This window comes from Panonychus citri, unplaced genomic scaffold, assembly GCF_014898815.1.
Source record: "Panonychus citri isolate SS breed McGregor unplaced genomic scaffold, ASM1489881v1 Contig00135, whole genome shotgun sequence".
In the NCBI taxonomy this organism is placed as follows: domain Eukaryota; kingdom Metazoa; phylum Arthropoda; class Arachnida; order Trombidiformes; family Tetranychidae; genus Panonychus; species Panonychus citri.
Window position 1 is genome coordinate 587,112 of NW_026515540.1, and position 16,267 is coordinate 603,378.

The 16,267-nt window shown below is 29.0% G+C and overlaps 1 long non-coding RNA gene across 9 annotated transcripts; it reads right to left on the bottom strand.

Moving 5' to 3' along the window:
- Positions 1 to 12,058: 12,058 nt before the first annotated feature.
- Positions 12,059 to 16,144, bottom strand: LOC128392013 (uncharacterized). 9 transcript variants are annotated; one of them, XR_008325915.1, is made up of 6 exons: positions 15,571 to 16,139; positions 15,213 to 15,436; positions 14,294 to 14,824; positions 14,066 to 14,183; positions 12,817 to 13,596; positions 12,059 to 12,625 (listed from the first exon to the last, which is right to left on the bottom strand). It is a non-coding gene; the product is annotated as an uncharacterized LOC128392013 (long non-coding RNA). The 9 variants fall into 9 exon arrangements; XR_008325912.1 differs by having other exon boundaries at positions 12,817 to 14,183; positions 14,426 to 14,824; positions 15,571 to 15,756; positions 15,846 to 16,138; XR_008325911.1 differs by having other exon boundaries at positions 12,817 to 13,593; positions 13,946 to 14,183; positions 14,426 to 14,824; positions 15,571 to 16,138.
- Between the last annotated feature and the right edge of the window lie 123 nt (positions 16,145 to 16,267).

Below are 16,267 nucleotides of genomic sequence, written 5' to 3' on the forward strand. Positions count from 1 at the left end.
TAAATTGTGTCCGTGTGTGTCCTTGCCTCTCATCAGATGAAAACTAATCTCATCACAATCACTAACCCATTATATTATCATGGTACAAATAACGATGTTGATTATAATTGTTATCATTTAGATGATTGTTTTCATCATTATTATCATCATCATTAACTAATAATATCATCATATTGTTATAATAAAGTTGATTGACAAAATCAAAATAACAAAAAGCAACTAAATTTAATTGTAAATCTAAAATGTTACTCAATCACAAGATTCCGGAGATATGGATGTTTACTGTTTCCGGGTAAACATTAATTAGCTTAATTATTATTACCAACATGATATTGGCCTTAATTGTTGCCTCTTCCCCCTCTCTTGATCATCTCAATACCACCCTCATAATCATAACTGTATCTTGATTTAATTTCTTATTATATTTGCTCATGTTATTAATTCATCTTGATTGTTGATGGTTTATCATTAATTTTACACTCACTTGAGTTGTTTACTATTGATTACAATTAATTATAATTTCTGATTGCTAATTGTTGGTAAACAATAACTAAATCAGAATCATTAGTCTAAATTGTTTACATTGTGTACTTTTGATTGTTGAATATTTTATAATTACTCGAAACTATCATTCAATCAATTGATTGTTACAATTTAATTCAATTGTCTCGAATCTTGTTAATTAATAAGTTAATTGTTTCGTTCGTATCTTCGTGATGTTTTCATATTGATCTCGTTGTTTCATTTCGTACATGATATTGTAAGTCTTTTATTTGTTATCACGATTGATTTGATTCACAATTGACTTTATTGTGTAGTTTCAATTGAATTATTTGCTTAATCAGGTTAATCAACGTTTCGAAGTTGCCTCAGGGCATTGATAAAAGTCTCACAAATTTCATAACTTTCTTTTTTTATTCAAACAAAGTGGAAAGTTTAATAAACTTCGAGAAACATGAGTTCGCAAAAGTCTTTGAAATTATGATTATTATCTTTAAGAAATTAAAACTAATCGATAATAATAAAATTTAATCTCTATTCCAATTGCAATTGTGATTAAACTGATCCAATATAATTTAAAACATGATTGAATTTTCATTCTTTCAGGTTCATTGATCATTTGGTGAACAGAATTAAAGGTAAACTATGATTACGATTATCATGGAAAACAGTTAACCTAATGTCTTGGTGAGAAAAAGATATTTTCTTGGAGTCGAATCAGCAACAATTTATCTTCCTCTCTCTCTCTCTTATCATCTTCTTACCCAGTTGATGATTTACTCAATATCACCATGGTAAAAAAAGTGGGAGTCGAATAGAGAAATAATCTAGAAAAGAAAAAGAAGTTCTAACAGTTCTAATTCGACTTTGATGATATTCGTTATTTTTTGCTTATTCGCTTTTTTTTATTAATACGTTTTCCCCTCCCAGTTACCTTATCAAAGGAACCAAATAACAACAAGAAACTCGAGTAGCTTATGAAACTTTTGGGTTAATATTGTAACAACAATTACAACAATCGTAACAACAACAATCAACAATATTAATCATCAACATGGTGATGGTGATGATCAGTTACTACATCATGTTTCTTCAGCCCAAGAGAAAAGTGTCTTTCAAGTGAAACTTCATCGAAAACAGCAAATCAACATTGATAATATCTCTTGATTGTGAGTGTAAATCATAATCAACTCTAGTGATTATTATTAAAGCTCATTTCATATTCTCTGGATAAATTATCAAAATTATCTACTGACAACCAATTAAATCTTTTTTTTCCTGCTAATTGCAAACAATTAATAATCATCAAAGATAATCCAATATCTTATTATCTATACCTTACCATTCAATTAAAATCGGTAAGTATCAATAACTAATCAAAATTAACTATTTCACAATTTCCTTTTAAAATCCTTATTACATTTTAACGTAATTATTGGGATTCTATTTATTGACGATAAACATTTGATTGATTGAGACTAATTGGATTACAAACAATCAGCTGTTGAGCTTAGATGTAAACAGTAGTTGATATAATTAAGAGACAATGAACATTTTGAATTTAGAGTAACAAAAAGTGAGACAACGATAAATTATCACCAAAGGAAAGATGAGAAACTGTCATCGTTACCTTATCTCAATACCTTTTACCTGAGTCCACACCCAATCCAGTATATACAGTGTATCCCTTTAATGATGATAATGATAAATGATGTTACCGTAAATGTTAATATATTATTGTTATGACCCTTTTATTTTCACTTGATCTAATCATTGAAGATCAAGTGAAGAGAGAGAGAGAGAGAGAGAGAGAGAGAGAAGATGGAAGATGATGATATAAAGAAGATGATGGATAAGGTAAGAAAAGAGAGAGAGAAAACAAAGTCATTGATGATTTGATGAAGAAATGAGTGAGAATGAAAAAACGAAAATGAAATTTATGAAAATTGAATTATTATCATGATCATCAACAGAATCATTATTATCTTTTCATCTTTAACATTATTATTTTGTGAAATATTGTTTTCAGTTGGTAAATTATTGCGGATGATTCAGTAAATAACAGTTTCTTTCACCATGATGAGCATCATTCCAAGTCAAGATTGATGATGATCATTTTAAAAATGATAATAATACAGGAACTAAACTTTATACAGGGTGACAATTAATATGTGACTTTTTTGCACATGCGTGTATTTTTACTTGGACAATTTTCGACCGGTTTTTTTCACTTTAGTTTTCAAGTAGACACTCCAAAGTTTTGTTCAAACCGTTTTTTTTTCAAATTTTAAGTTCAACAAAATTGCAAAATGGCCGACCTTACAACTGAACAAAAAGTGTTCTTGATCGAAAAATATTACACAAGTGGTAAATCTAAGACTGCCGCTCGACGGGCACTACAGACCAAATATCCTGATGAAAGTTTGATGTCTGAGTCTACAATCAGCAGGTAATAATATCCGATTGAAATTTTTACAATTTTCAGTGTCTCGGTTTTTTGCTAATGTTTAATAACCAATGGTTTTTTCTGTGTTCATTTGTGTTTATTATGACTTAAAACAGAGTAATAGATAGATTTTTGGCTCATGGAACGCTTCACGACCGAAGGGAAGACAATGAAGGAAGACCAAATGAAGTGACCACTCCAGAGAGTTTGGACCAAATTGAAGCTTATTTCACTGTCATGCATCAATAAGACATGCCTCACAGGAGCTCGGCATCAATCGAGAATCAATGAGATTAATCCTACGAAGGTTCTTAAAATGGCATCCTTACAAGATTTGGATTGGACAAGCACTCACTCAAGAGGCCATGACCAAACGTGTTGCTTTCTGTGCTCAGATGGGGGAAATGGGTCGAACTGGTGTAATACAAGCGAATAAGATCATTTTCAGTGATGAAGCACATTTTCATTTAGATGGATATGTTAATAAACAAAATTTTCGTCACTGGGGAAAGGAGAACCCACAGGCCCTCGATTCAAAGCCATTGCACCCTCAAAGGTTGACAGCATGGGCAGCGATATGCACTGACAAGATTTACATCACTTTCTTTCAGAATAATGTAACAGGAGAAAGTTACAAAAATTTACTAAGAGGCAACTTTTTCCCATGGTTACGACGAAATGGACTGACCCAAGACCACTGGTTTATGCAGGATGGTGCTACTTCCCACAGGACACAGGAAGTATTTGAAACTATTTACAGCATGTTTGGTTCCAGGGTTATCGGTCTAGGGTACCAAAAATTCTGTGGAAATGGGATAGACTGGCCACCTTACAGCCCTGATTTAAACCCATGTGACTTCTTTTTATGGGGATTTTTGAAGGATAGAGTTTATGCTCATAAACCAAAGACACTAATAGACTTAGAAAGTGCAATCAAATCTGAGGTTAAAACTATCGATACTAACATGCGGAATCGGGTATTTCTCTCATTTGTAAGAAGGCTTGAATTTTGTGCAAACTCGAATGGAGGTCACTTCGAGTACATCAAACATTAACTTTGAAGTGTTTACAAGCGTTCTGTTTGTTTTTTATCTTAAAAAAATCGGCCAAGTAAAAATAAAGATATGACTCAAAAAAGTCACATATTAATTGTCACCCTGTATAAGAAAAATATATGAATATTGATGTAAATTCAAGTCATGGTGAACTCTTGATGAAGTTACTTACCTTTTCCTTCACTTTCTACCCTGAATGAAGATTCTGTTTATACAGAGAAAATATAACAATCTAAATATGAATTCCAGCAAATAATAAATTAAATTCTGATTATGATTAATGACTTTTAATTGTTTCCCCAAAGCTTTTTTAATGATAATAATAACAATGATGATCATTAGATGATAATAATAATAACTCTTCAACTTTCATAACTTAATAACAAACAATCATCAACTTTTGTTCATGATTGTTGACCAGAATCTTGAGGAAAATATTATTCAGATCAATACACATGGAGAAAAATATAAATCATGATTATGAACTTAATCATAATTGAATGATGAACAATGTGAATCAGGTTAAATTTTCTGGTTAAATTAAGATTATCAAGTGTATTTGTTAATATTATCAACTAGAAACCTAATAATCAACATTGATTATTACAGGTGCTACAATATTGAGTAACAAGCTCAAGTGTTGAAAATGAACAAAGATAAAATCAATTAGAAAAAAAACAAAGTACTCAATTAGATTCATAAATAGATAAATTATGATCAATATAAAAACAATTTTTTCATTAAGTTAATTAAGTCTGATCAGTGAAGATCGACTGATTCGTTTGGTTTGATCAATGAAGATCAAACCAAAGTCAAACTTTACCCTTTCATCATTTTTATTGTGATTAAATAAAACTAAATTTGTTTCTAAATTATGTAAAATTCAAATTATATTGTGAAAAAGTTAAACGGCCAGTGAAGGCCAATAATAAGTGTCAGTGGTTAATCAATTCAGTCAGTGAAGACTGATCGATTAACCAGGTGAATCAATTCAGTCAGTGAAGACTGGATTTCACCTGAGTCTCAAAAATCTACAATAACCAGTGAAAGTTAAAAGGTTAAATTATACAAAAAAGTAAAACAATCATTAATTGTGCTAAATTCAAATCAATTCAACCCCTTTTTTAATATTCATGTAATAATTACATTACATTTGGTGGCCGTTGTGTGAGGGGGAATGTGAATCGATTTGCGTCTTTTCATTTTATTCAAAAAAAAAATTCCTTAATCAAAAAACGAACTATTGGAATCACCTTCGACGTTTGATATTATTTTTTCTTAAATCAATACTAATAAAATTATGTACCAATAAAAATAACTCATCATCAATTAAAGAACAAAACAATTAGTAAATCAACAAACAATAATCAACAATCAATAATCAATAATCAACAATCAACAATCAACAATCAACAATTAATATATCCAATTCTACAATCAACAAATTTATTAATAATCTACAAGCTTCATAATTGAATCAAACCATTTGTTTATTCTGAAATCAAAAATCAAAATCAATATCATTATCATTTGATTATTCAAACAAATTTAACCTAATAATCCTAATTCTAATTATCCATTCAAATTTGTAAAAGTAAGTCTTTTTGGTATCTTTTCCTCTTTCGCTTTCTTGAAATTTTATAACCTCTTGTTCATTCTCGTTCCAAAATTGTTCAGTTAGGAATAATCCTCAACCTTACTGTCAGTGAAGACGGTAGACTTTCCTCATTTCATACAATTATAACTAATTCAAATATCTTTCTCCTTTAACCTAATCTTGTTAGCAATGAATCACTTTGACCACTTTGGATTAAATTCGATCGAATTTAATCCATCAGTTAACACTATTAATTCAAACATCGCCCTAAACAATCATATTACCATTGAGCAATACAAAGGTGACAATGAAGATTTAATTGATTGGTTAATTAACTTTGAATTAGCTTCTAGGGCTTTAGGTCTTGGTGCTGTTGAGATGTTTAAGATTATTCCCTTTTATTTGCAAGGTTCAGCTCGCAAATGGTACAACGTTACCTGTAGTCCTCATTCTTTCCGAGAAATACCTAAAACTTATGATGAATTAAGAAATAGAATGATCTTAGACCTTTGCCCAGCTGATTATCAAGCTCATCTCTCTCATCAATTTCATTATAGCAAACAAGAGTCTAATCAGCTAACGACTGACTTTGTCTATCAAATTCAAGAATTATGTTTGAGAATGAACAAAAAGATGCCAGAAAAGCTCATGATAATCTTCATAATTGAAAGACTTTTACCTCAAGCTAAATTCATAATAACTTTACAAAATCCTCAAACATTAACAGAACTTATTAATGCTGCTAAATTAGTAGATAAAACCGTCAACTCAAGAGTAATGCTAAATGAAAATAAAAATAATTTGAATTCAAATCAATTACCATTTAAAATCAACCAAATCAATGAGAAACCTAACTCTTCAGTTTCTTCACTTTTTCCAATTCCACATTCAAATCTAATTCATAAAGAAATCAAATTAAATAGTAACAAAGTCCAAGCAATGTTCGATACAGGGTCCGGTTTAACTCTAATCAGTAAAAATCTAGTTGATCGACTGAATTTAAACTTACAACCATACCTTGCACCTCCTCCTTTAGCTGTTAACAATAGCCCAGTTAAAATACTTGGACAAGTCAAAGTTAGAATTAAAATTTGTGACGACAAATCAGCAGTTGCAATATCAACAATTGTCCAAGTTACTGAATATTTACCACATCAATTCGATGCTTTAATTGGTCAAGATCTAATGACTAAAGCTAATCTCATAATTGATTGTGCTGCTAAAACAATTCATATTAATAATTCAAATTTGATTAATCTCACGAGTTTACCAAGTGCTAAACATTCGTTAGAGATCGACAGGGAAACTGAAATTATTGAAAATCTTAATCAGATCGAATCGAATCAATTCGAATCCAACGAACAGAATGAACAAGAAGAAAATTCCCCCTTTTTAGACTTAGTTGATCCTCTTGAAATACCACTAGCTGAAGAGATACCAAAATTGATTGAAAAAACTGATCACGTTAATTATCCTAATCTTTACTTGGAATCAAACTCAATCAAATGTTTATCTTCTTATTGTTACTCTTTACCTTACTTGAATTGTTATCCTACACTTGAATATTGTCAACCCTATTATCACACAAATGATAAAATCATCAACTTAAACAGTCATGAACCTAACGATAATGTTTTCAACTGGTTGATACAAAGGAGTTCCGATGAAATTACCTAACGATAACCTCCCATAAACTTTTTGAACATGGACTCAACCCTTTGCTTTGGCAGAGACTGCTCAAAATTAAGATGACGGAAATGCTACAATATTGAGTAACAAGCTCAAGTGTTGAAAATGAACAAAGATAAAATCAATTAGAAAAAAAACAAAGTACTCAATTAGATTCATAAATAGATAAATTATGATCAATATAAAAACAATTTTTTCATTAAGTTAATTAAGTCTGATCAGTGAAGATCGACTGATTCGTTTGGTTTGATCAATGAAGATCAAACCAAAGTCAAACTTTACCCTTTCATCATTTTTATTGTGATTAAATAAAACTAAATTTGTTTCTAAATTATGTAAAATTCAAATTATATTGTGAAAAAGTTAAACGGCCAGTGAAGGCCAATAATAAGTGTCAGTGGTTAATCAATTCAGTCAGTGAAGACTGATCGATTAACCAGGTGAATCAATTCAGTCAGTGAAGACTGGATTTCACCTGAGTCTCAAAATCTACAACCAGTGAAAGTTAAAAGGTTAAATTATACAAAAGTAAAACAATCATTAATTGTGCTAAATTCAAATCAATTCAACCCCTTTTTTAATATTCATGTAATAATTACATTACAACAGGTAAATGTTATTACATCCCAATGGATCAAAATTCAATCTTAACGTAGGCTTGATTCAAGAAATTAAGTTAATCTTTTTTTCAACAATTTAAACAAATTGCAACTTTGCTCTTAATCATTAAGAGCTCAATTATTAATCAATTTACAGTCAATTTTTCAATTTAATCATCGGTTTTCGCTTGAGTTGAGTTAATCAAATTAACAGAACTTTTGAATTTCTGATTCAATCGTCGTTTAAACAACAATTTAGTAAATCGAACTCGAAATTTTCCCTAATTAACAGTTCGAAAACTTTTTTTCCTTTTTTTTAGAAAATGGTAAATGATGAGAATTCTTTATACAAAGAAAACTCTCTTTTCTCCTGTTCTTACCTGTGGATAATTAAACTCACGATAAAAATTATCTATTGTCAACTAATCTAACTAATAATTACCATAGAAACCGGTGAATTTTGTGTTTCCATCACATAACAGTAAATTTATACGATCGATGTAATTGTAAAGGTAAAAAATTACAACTCGACTGTTACAGTTACTATTTCATGATGATATGATAATTATTCCCATAGAACCGGGTTAACCTATCCGAACATGATTAATAACAATTAAATCTAACTTGTAGTAGTTTATCCGGTAACAATTAAGATGAATTTTCGTTTCCATCCAAGTGATCATGAATATCTAAGGTTACCATTAGTGTTGAACTTTTCATACCCTTGATACAAGGTAAACATTTGGTTACCTTTAAGCTGATGGTTAACGAAAACTGATAAATTGTTAACCTAATTGTTACGATTTATCATAAAGAAGCTCTGGAATATAATCAGATTTTGTTCTTAAAATTTTCTTATTTTCTCCTTTTCTTTTTCAAAAGTTCTCAAGCATTTATCTAAATACTTACTGAGGAAAATTTTGTTTTCCTTTCCAAGTTCTGATTCGAGTTATTATAATTTCTCTTTTTCTATTTTCTCATTTTTTATAATTCAAATAATCTACTATTCTATTAATAGTAATTCAATTTACTTGATACAAAAGCTTTTAAATGATTGTTAAATTGTTGAACATTTTTCTCAACTTGAGTGGCTATTAAAACAATCGATGAATATAATTATTTTATCAACAGTAATTGTATCGTTTTGATTGATTCTAATCATTTGTAAGTCAATTTATTTAAGATCAATAATTGATCAATATTGATCAGTTGACATCAGCTGCGATTTCTTGTCTATTAAAGTTATGATAATTGATTAATTGTGCATCAATCTGATTTGATTTGAAGGCGAAAATGGTTAAAAATTAAGCCAATTGTCAATCAAATGATCAACTAAACTATTATCATGATCTTTATTGGTCCCAATTGAAATTAAGATGCTCTTTTCTTGTAAATGGCTCAGACCAAATTAAAACCGATTAACATTGATTATTATGTTGTTCATTTACATCTTATTGTAATACACACACAATTGTATTCAATTGTTTACCCACCGGTGGGATTTTCTTTCATTATTAACAATTCATTATAATATTCATTGTCATATCGGTGAATTAATTCACATAGAGATTGAAATGAACTCTATTTTCATATTCAAGATAAAAAAAAATGTCCACCGAGATTTGTTCAGTTGTTTCCATGGTGTATGAGTAAACCATATTTACCGTTATCTTATTGTTACCTGTGTATGCAAAAAGTGATGATGATGAGAAACAATAAACTTTGGTTATTTAGGATGATAATATTTTCTCTCTCTCTCTCTTGAAACCTTCAAACTCCTTCGTTCCAAGAGCTTCCTCTCAGTGTAACAATCAAAATTAATTGTCTAAGATTAATCATGGAAAGTTGCAAGAGAATCCATACTTTGAAAGTGTATCAAGGGGTTGATTTGAATTGTCATCAATTACCAGAAATTGTTAAACTCTCAGCTGATCTCTTGTGGTTTTCACCATCTAATTATGATGAATATTACTTGATTTATATTAAACATATGAATATTTATCATAATATAATGAAAATTATCATCTAAGTAACTTGATGGCGATAACGATATGATGATGAAGCCAAAAGAAAAATGGTTTGAATGTCATCAGAATATGTTACTATTAAAGTAATACAATCAAAGTGAAGATGATATAAACCTATGGATGGAAAGATTAGTTTTTTTCTTATCCTGGTATTCATATAAAAAACTAACATGGGAATCATGTTAATAATGAATATACGATAATAATAGTTACTTCTGATTAACATTATTACTCCCTTGATAAGCATTTAGCTTAGATATTTTATCATAAAGTGTTACTCAATTGCTTTTAGGCGATTGCCAATGAGCAATTGAAATATTCACTGAGAATCCTTAGCATCCTCATCATCGTTTTCATCATCTCCATCCTTTTCCTTGTCTAGACTTAACAAGTCATGATAATAAGATTGAGAAAAAAATGTTCAGTCTGAATATTTGATTTCATGAGATTTTCCAATTTTTATTTTATTTCATTTCAAATTTCACCAAATTTAGATTATAAGTTCATTTAGATAACAAATAATCACGAAATTTCAAATGATCAATTTGGAATCATGATAATTCAATGTGATTCAACATTTAATCAAAATCACATGCAATAATTATGATAAATTTAAAGTTTACCATTTTGAATAATTCATATTGTTAATTAACTTGAAATCAGCTGATTATCAAAGGTAAAAAGTCAGAAAAAGTTTGAATAAAAACTCATAATATATTAATTATCTCCATGAATATCAGATGATGATTGTGATGATTAACTAAATTGTATCGTAATGATGAATGAAAAAGTCACATCTTTATCATACTATCATCGTAATTAAATTGAGATTTTTTTTTCACTTCAATCTACTAAATAGAATCAAAATAGAGTAAAAAATCATTAAGTTTCAATTCATTGCAATTCAGGTTATCATGAAACACCATGAAATTGTGATGAGTTTTTCTTGATTATCTCAACAAAAATCAAGCACAAGAGAAAATGAAACTTTTAATGATACAATTAATGGAAAATGATTAACTCTCATTGAAGGAAAACTTTAATCTGATTAATTGAGACACTTCTAGTTGATTAAAAATGATCAAACAATCAATAAATTTACTAAAAGTTTCACTATTTTTTCATGTTGATTGTTTGATAAAAATTGATTGAACCAATTTTAATTACTACTGATTGTTACGTTGATAGGTTTCTATACTCTTATAACCTGATTTAATTGATTGTTTTGTTTTTCTGGTTAGATGATTAGTTGATGATGAACAAGAAAAAAAACCGTTATGTTAAATTTTCTGGTTCCATTGTAATCAATGTGAGTCTGTACCAGAATTTTTTTTCATCCTTCTTCCTGATTCTTACCTTAACAATCAAAAGGAGTCTTTTTTTATTGTAACCAATTTAGCTAATGATTTAGCCTAATTAACCGGTAAATGTTTGATGTAAGAATGTTTATCTTTGCATTGATAATGATGGAGGAAAACATGATGATGAGAGAGACGATAAAGGTAAATGAACGCAATCAACTGAATGAAAGATTGAATTAGACTCATGGTGATATTCAGGATGGAGGAAGGAAAAAGTTCTGGGTTAATGTGAACAAAAAAAGATCCATATTAAATTAACATTGAAATCAAAGGACAATTTATGAATAATATCAATTTCTTTGTGATTGTTGAAACTTTTTCTTTGTAAACTTCAAGTTTCGAGGTGAAATAAACACTTTGAATACGATTTTTACATTGGAAACTCGAACCTTTCACTTTTCATATCTTCCTCTTCATCATCATCTCCAAATTCAGTGATGATAATGATGATGATGATGAGAGGTTAGGAAGATGCTCTTCTTTATCCCTTTTTCCATCATCCTTGTTAATGTATACAAAAGGTTATATTATTATTTGAATAAGTTGATGACAGTTTTATTGGAATCTTAAATTACGATTTAATTGTGTCTTTGAATCTTGTTTTGCATCACGTTGACATTTTCATCACTTGAAACAATTAAATTAACTATTGATTATCTTCTTCATTTATGAGATTTACTTTCTCATAATAATTAATGAGACTTTGAGATTAACTGTCAACATTAATTGTATACATTTTGATACAATTTATTGAACTGTCAAAATATTATTAAAACAAACAATTTAAATTTTGATTCATTTTGTTTGTTGATCAGTTTATTGTAATTTTTTTTCTTGGTTTTAATGTTTACATGGGAAAAGTTTACAATCAATTCAATGAGTTATTGTTATTTTTTTTGTGTATTGTTTGCAAAAAAGTTATCAACTAATGTATCCCATTAATCATTAATATTAAACTTTGATTGTTTATATTTGTTGTTACCAATTTTCTGACAAAAATAATACCATTTTCATGATAAAGTTCAGTTGGATAGAGTCATGATCTTCCTAAGTAATAGTGATTAAGATAATGGTAACTACAACATATCACAATTTGATTAACAGTAATGATAAACTATCAAAGTCTAGTCACATATTAAATAAATTATTTCCAATCATATGAATATTAATCAAAATATCGTTTAACCCGATCAAAAATTACACCATTTTAGTAATTGTTTCATAAGAAATTATTGAATTTCTTTGATTCATCATGACGATTCAGTTGGATAATCTTTGATTGTTGGTCTCTTATATCAGCTATTAAAGTGGTTTACAGTTAATTAACGGGAGACGATTGCAATTTAATACCTGTAAGAAGATTAGAAAATAAAGATTATCATTAAATTGTGTGTGTCAATTTTGATTGTTCACGTTGATTGTAAAATGAAGAGAGAAAAAGCAAAAAAAAAGTTAATTCATCAACAATTGATGATTGTTATTAACGTTTTTTTGCAAAGTAAAAAAGTTAAATTAGTTTTAAATTGTGTTGGGTAATTTACTTTCTGACAGTTGGGTTAACTTTGGTAAACGAGATTAAATATTATTGCTGGATAAATATTCTGGTTCCATCATCAAGAGTTAATTAACCAAGAGAATAGATTCTCATCAACAAAATTGTATTACTATTTGGTTAAGTTTTAAACTTAATCAATTCTTTCACTTGAAAGACACATGAAAACATCCTGAGCATCCATGATGATGATAAACCAAATTATTTCTTGAAACCATAATTCCCAAAATTTGGGAAATAAAAACTCAATTTTCCAGCAAAACCTCATCATATTAAACGACATAATCAGTAAAGTAGATTAATCAGTTAATTGTGTTATAATAGTAAGTAGCATGATGATGATGATGTTGATGATGTTGATAAAATTGTAATGTCAGGACTTGTTTTAATCAATTGATACTTGACTTTATGTGAAACAGTGTGTTCCCTGTGGTTAGTCTTGAAATCAAATGAATATCACACTTGATGATAGTTCAAAATTTCATTATCTGGGTGTTGGTTGAATTTGGGTGAAAATTTAATTCACTTGGAACATCCTTCTTTCAATCATCAGCTTATGAAAGTGGAAATATTGATTTAGTTTAATCAAAATCATCTTAACATGATTAGGTTGATGAATTTTTACAATTTTCTCCATTATTTTAGGTTCCAATCAAGTTCCATGTTTACAATAACTTATCCATGGGTAAAATTTTCTGTATATGGGATCAGTTATCCGATTATTTGTTGTGGACTGATTAGTTTCTTTTCTGGTCAGTATCATCATCTTCTAAGTAGAGAAAGAATTAGAGATTAAATTGATAGAAATTAAGTATAGCATGAACAGGTAAGACAAATAAGAAAAGGAAAAGTTGAGTGTAATCACTGAGAAAAAAAATCCAAATGCATGGAAGGAGAATTGTTATTTCAACTGAACAAGTTCTTCACCAGAATTGGGTTGTTTCTTTTCCTTATTCTTCTTATATCTCTCTCATGGTCTCTCGTTTTATCATTATAATTGAGAGATAATATTATGGAGAAAAAAATTAATGTGAAAAGATAGGAAAACATGTTGACAAAGGAACGTTGAAACAATCCAAGTTATTGAAGATTTAGAGTTAAGGTTGAAAATTAGTTACATGAAATCGTTAGAAGGTGGAAAATTTCATGTTCCAAATTGAGGTGGAAGAGATGGAGAAGGAAAAAAACACAGGAAGGAAGTAAATGGAAAGAATCATAAACTGGATTATTGTTCTAACATGGATATTCCGTTTCCTTCCCATGATGATAGAAAATAAAACATTTTTATCAGGAAGATGGTTCCATATATATGTATCAGAGAGTTTCCAGATCAGTTTCCCTCAGGGGTAATAAATTCTAGAGATAAATAAATGAGAAAGGAAAAAGGGGAAAAATCAATTTGAATCATTGAAATGATTTTACAGACAAAAAAAAAGTATCAACAATATCGTATTTATCATGTTTACCTTGACACACTAAGGTGATTTTGATGGAGATAGAATTGGATTTTTGGAAATAAATTGAGATGTGGTTGGGAGGATAAACAGAGAGATGAAAAATTCAAGGTGAGAGAGTAAATCATTGTGAGATATACTTACTCTTTGTTACCTTCATTGTTGATGGTTAATTACAATGTGTAAGAATTGAAGTACAATATGTTTACAGTGTGTTTTTTTTACAACAATGAAAACAATCAACAAAAGAGTATCTTCATTGTCCTAATTTCTTTTACTATTCTCATGGGTGGAAGAGGCAAATTGGTGAGTCCCTTTCGACCATGTTTATCACGCTAATCATCTGAATCTGGAGCACATGATAAGTACTTTTAGTAGAAGATCAAATGTATCTTTTTCCTTTTCATGATGAGTTTCTTTTCCTCCAGGTTGATGATCTGTTGGTTTTTAGACTGAGAGTTGAAATTCCATCATAAAGAAACAACTTTTCCTTTTTTTAATGTGGTGTATCAATGTTACTATTACAATACATGGAGAATTACCCTGTAGCCAAAAAGAAAAAAGAATAAAAAAAGAGTAGGTAGAAAATCGTTAATGGTTGATAAACAAATGGATTATTACTTTTGTCACTCTGTTTCTATGTTCCTAGTGATAATAGAATAGGTATAGTAATGTTTGAGTAATTTAAGTTCTCAAGAGGAAACTAGAAAAATTCTGTTCAAATTCAAATGAAACAGAGATTGGAACCAGGAGAGAGAGAGAGAGAGAAAAAAAAGAGAAAAATCAACGAAATGGAAAATAACAGCAAGAGAAAAAGAATATAAAAAAAATATTCTCTTCCTTTGTCTAGCCATGAGTACGAAAGATATTAGAAGAAAATAAGAGTTTAAAATTTAGAAAACAGCAAGAAATTTATGCCTGTTATTCTTACCGTAATTCGTTTTATTCCAAATTGATTAACGGTGACAATTTAGAAGAAGAGAGAAAAGAAAATATATTAAATGAAGACAATTGGGTGATCAGGTAAAGACACAAAAAGATGGACACTATGACCAATTCAAATATTGAGGGGAGGACAAGAAGAAGATGTAAGATGATAATGATGATGATTATGATAATAATGGGTAAAGATGATTCCAGGGAATAAGATGAATGCTAGAAGTTATAGAAAAAAAGAGAAAAAGAAAAAGAAATCAGAGAAAAGAGAATAGAACAAAAAAAAAGATAAAAAGAATAAGAATCTTTTATAGAAAAAGATAAATAAATATCTAAACAGACCATTAACTTACCTTTTGACTTTGACCATAACCTTTTTCCATACTGTTTGGCTTTCGCTTGTTCTTGGTCGTTAATTTAATTGTAATCCATTTTTCTTTAATTTTATTACTCACATGAAACTAGATTTTCATCCTGAGATTCAGTTGTTACGTGTAAATTATATACACAAACCATGTACATGGGTGTTGGTTTAATCTCTGTGATATTAACACAATAAATTAAACTAAATTCACTGTAAATGTTGTGTGAATAGGGAAGAGATAATAATGGATACGATTTGATTAACCTTTGGGTCAGTTTGCTTGTTCACTCAAATAATTGTACTGTTGATCTGGTAGAGTAATGGTCAACTTTGATTACGATGATCAACTTGTCCGCTAATTTTTGGTTAATAAACAAGAGACAAACAAATGTTAATGTTAACCCAATGGAGGAAGAAAACAAAATGAAACAAAAAAATTGTCAATCTCTTGACAACGAAACTTCAGTTAATCGGTACGATTTATTTTCTTTCATTGATTAATTAAAGAAAATTCTTCATGGAAAAAAAAAGAGTTTCAAATTTAATTAGAAATTAAGTTTACTTGTTTAATTTTAGAGAGAAAAAAAAATTAATTTAATTAGTCAACATTTTCGTTTTTAATTTCCCTCCTTTTTTTTATTCTCTCTCATTTTCTTTGTTTATGTTTCTATTTTTTTCTAGAAAAA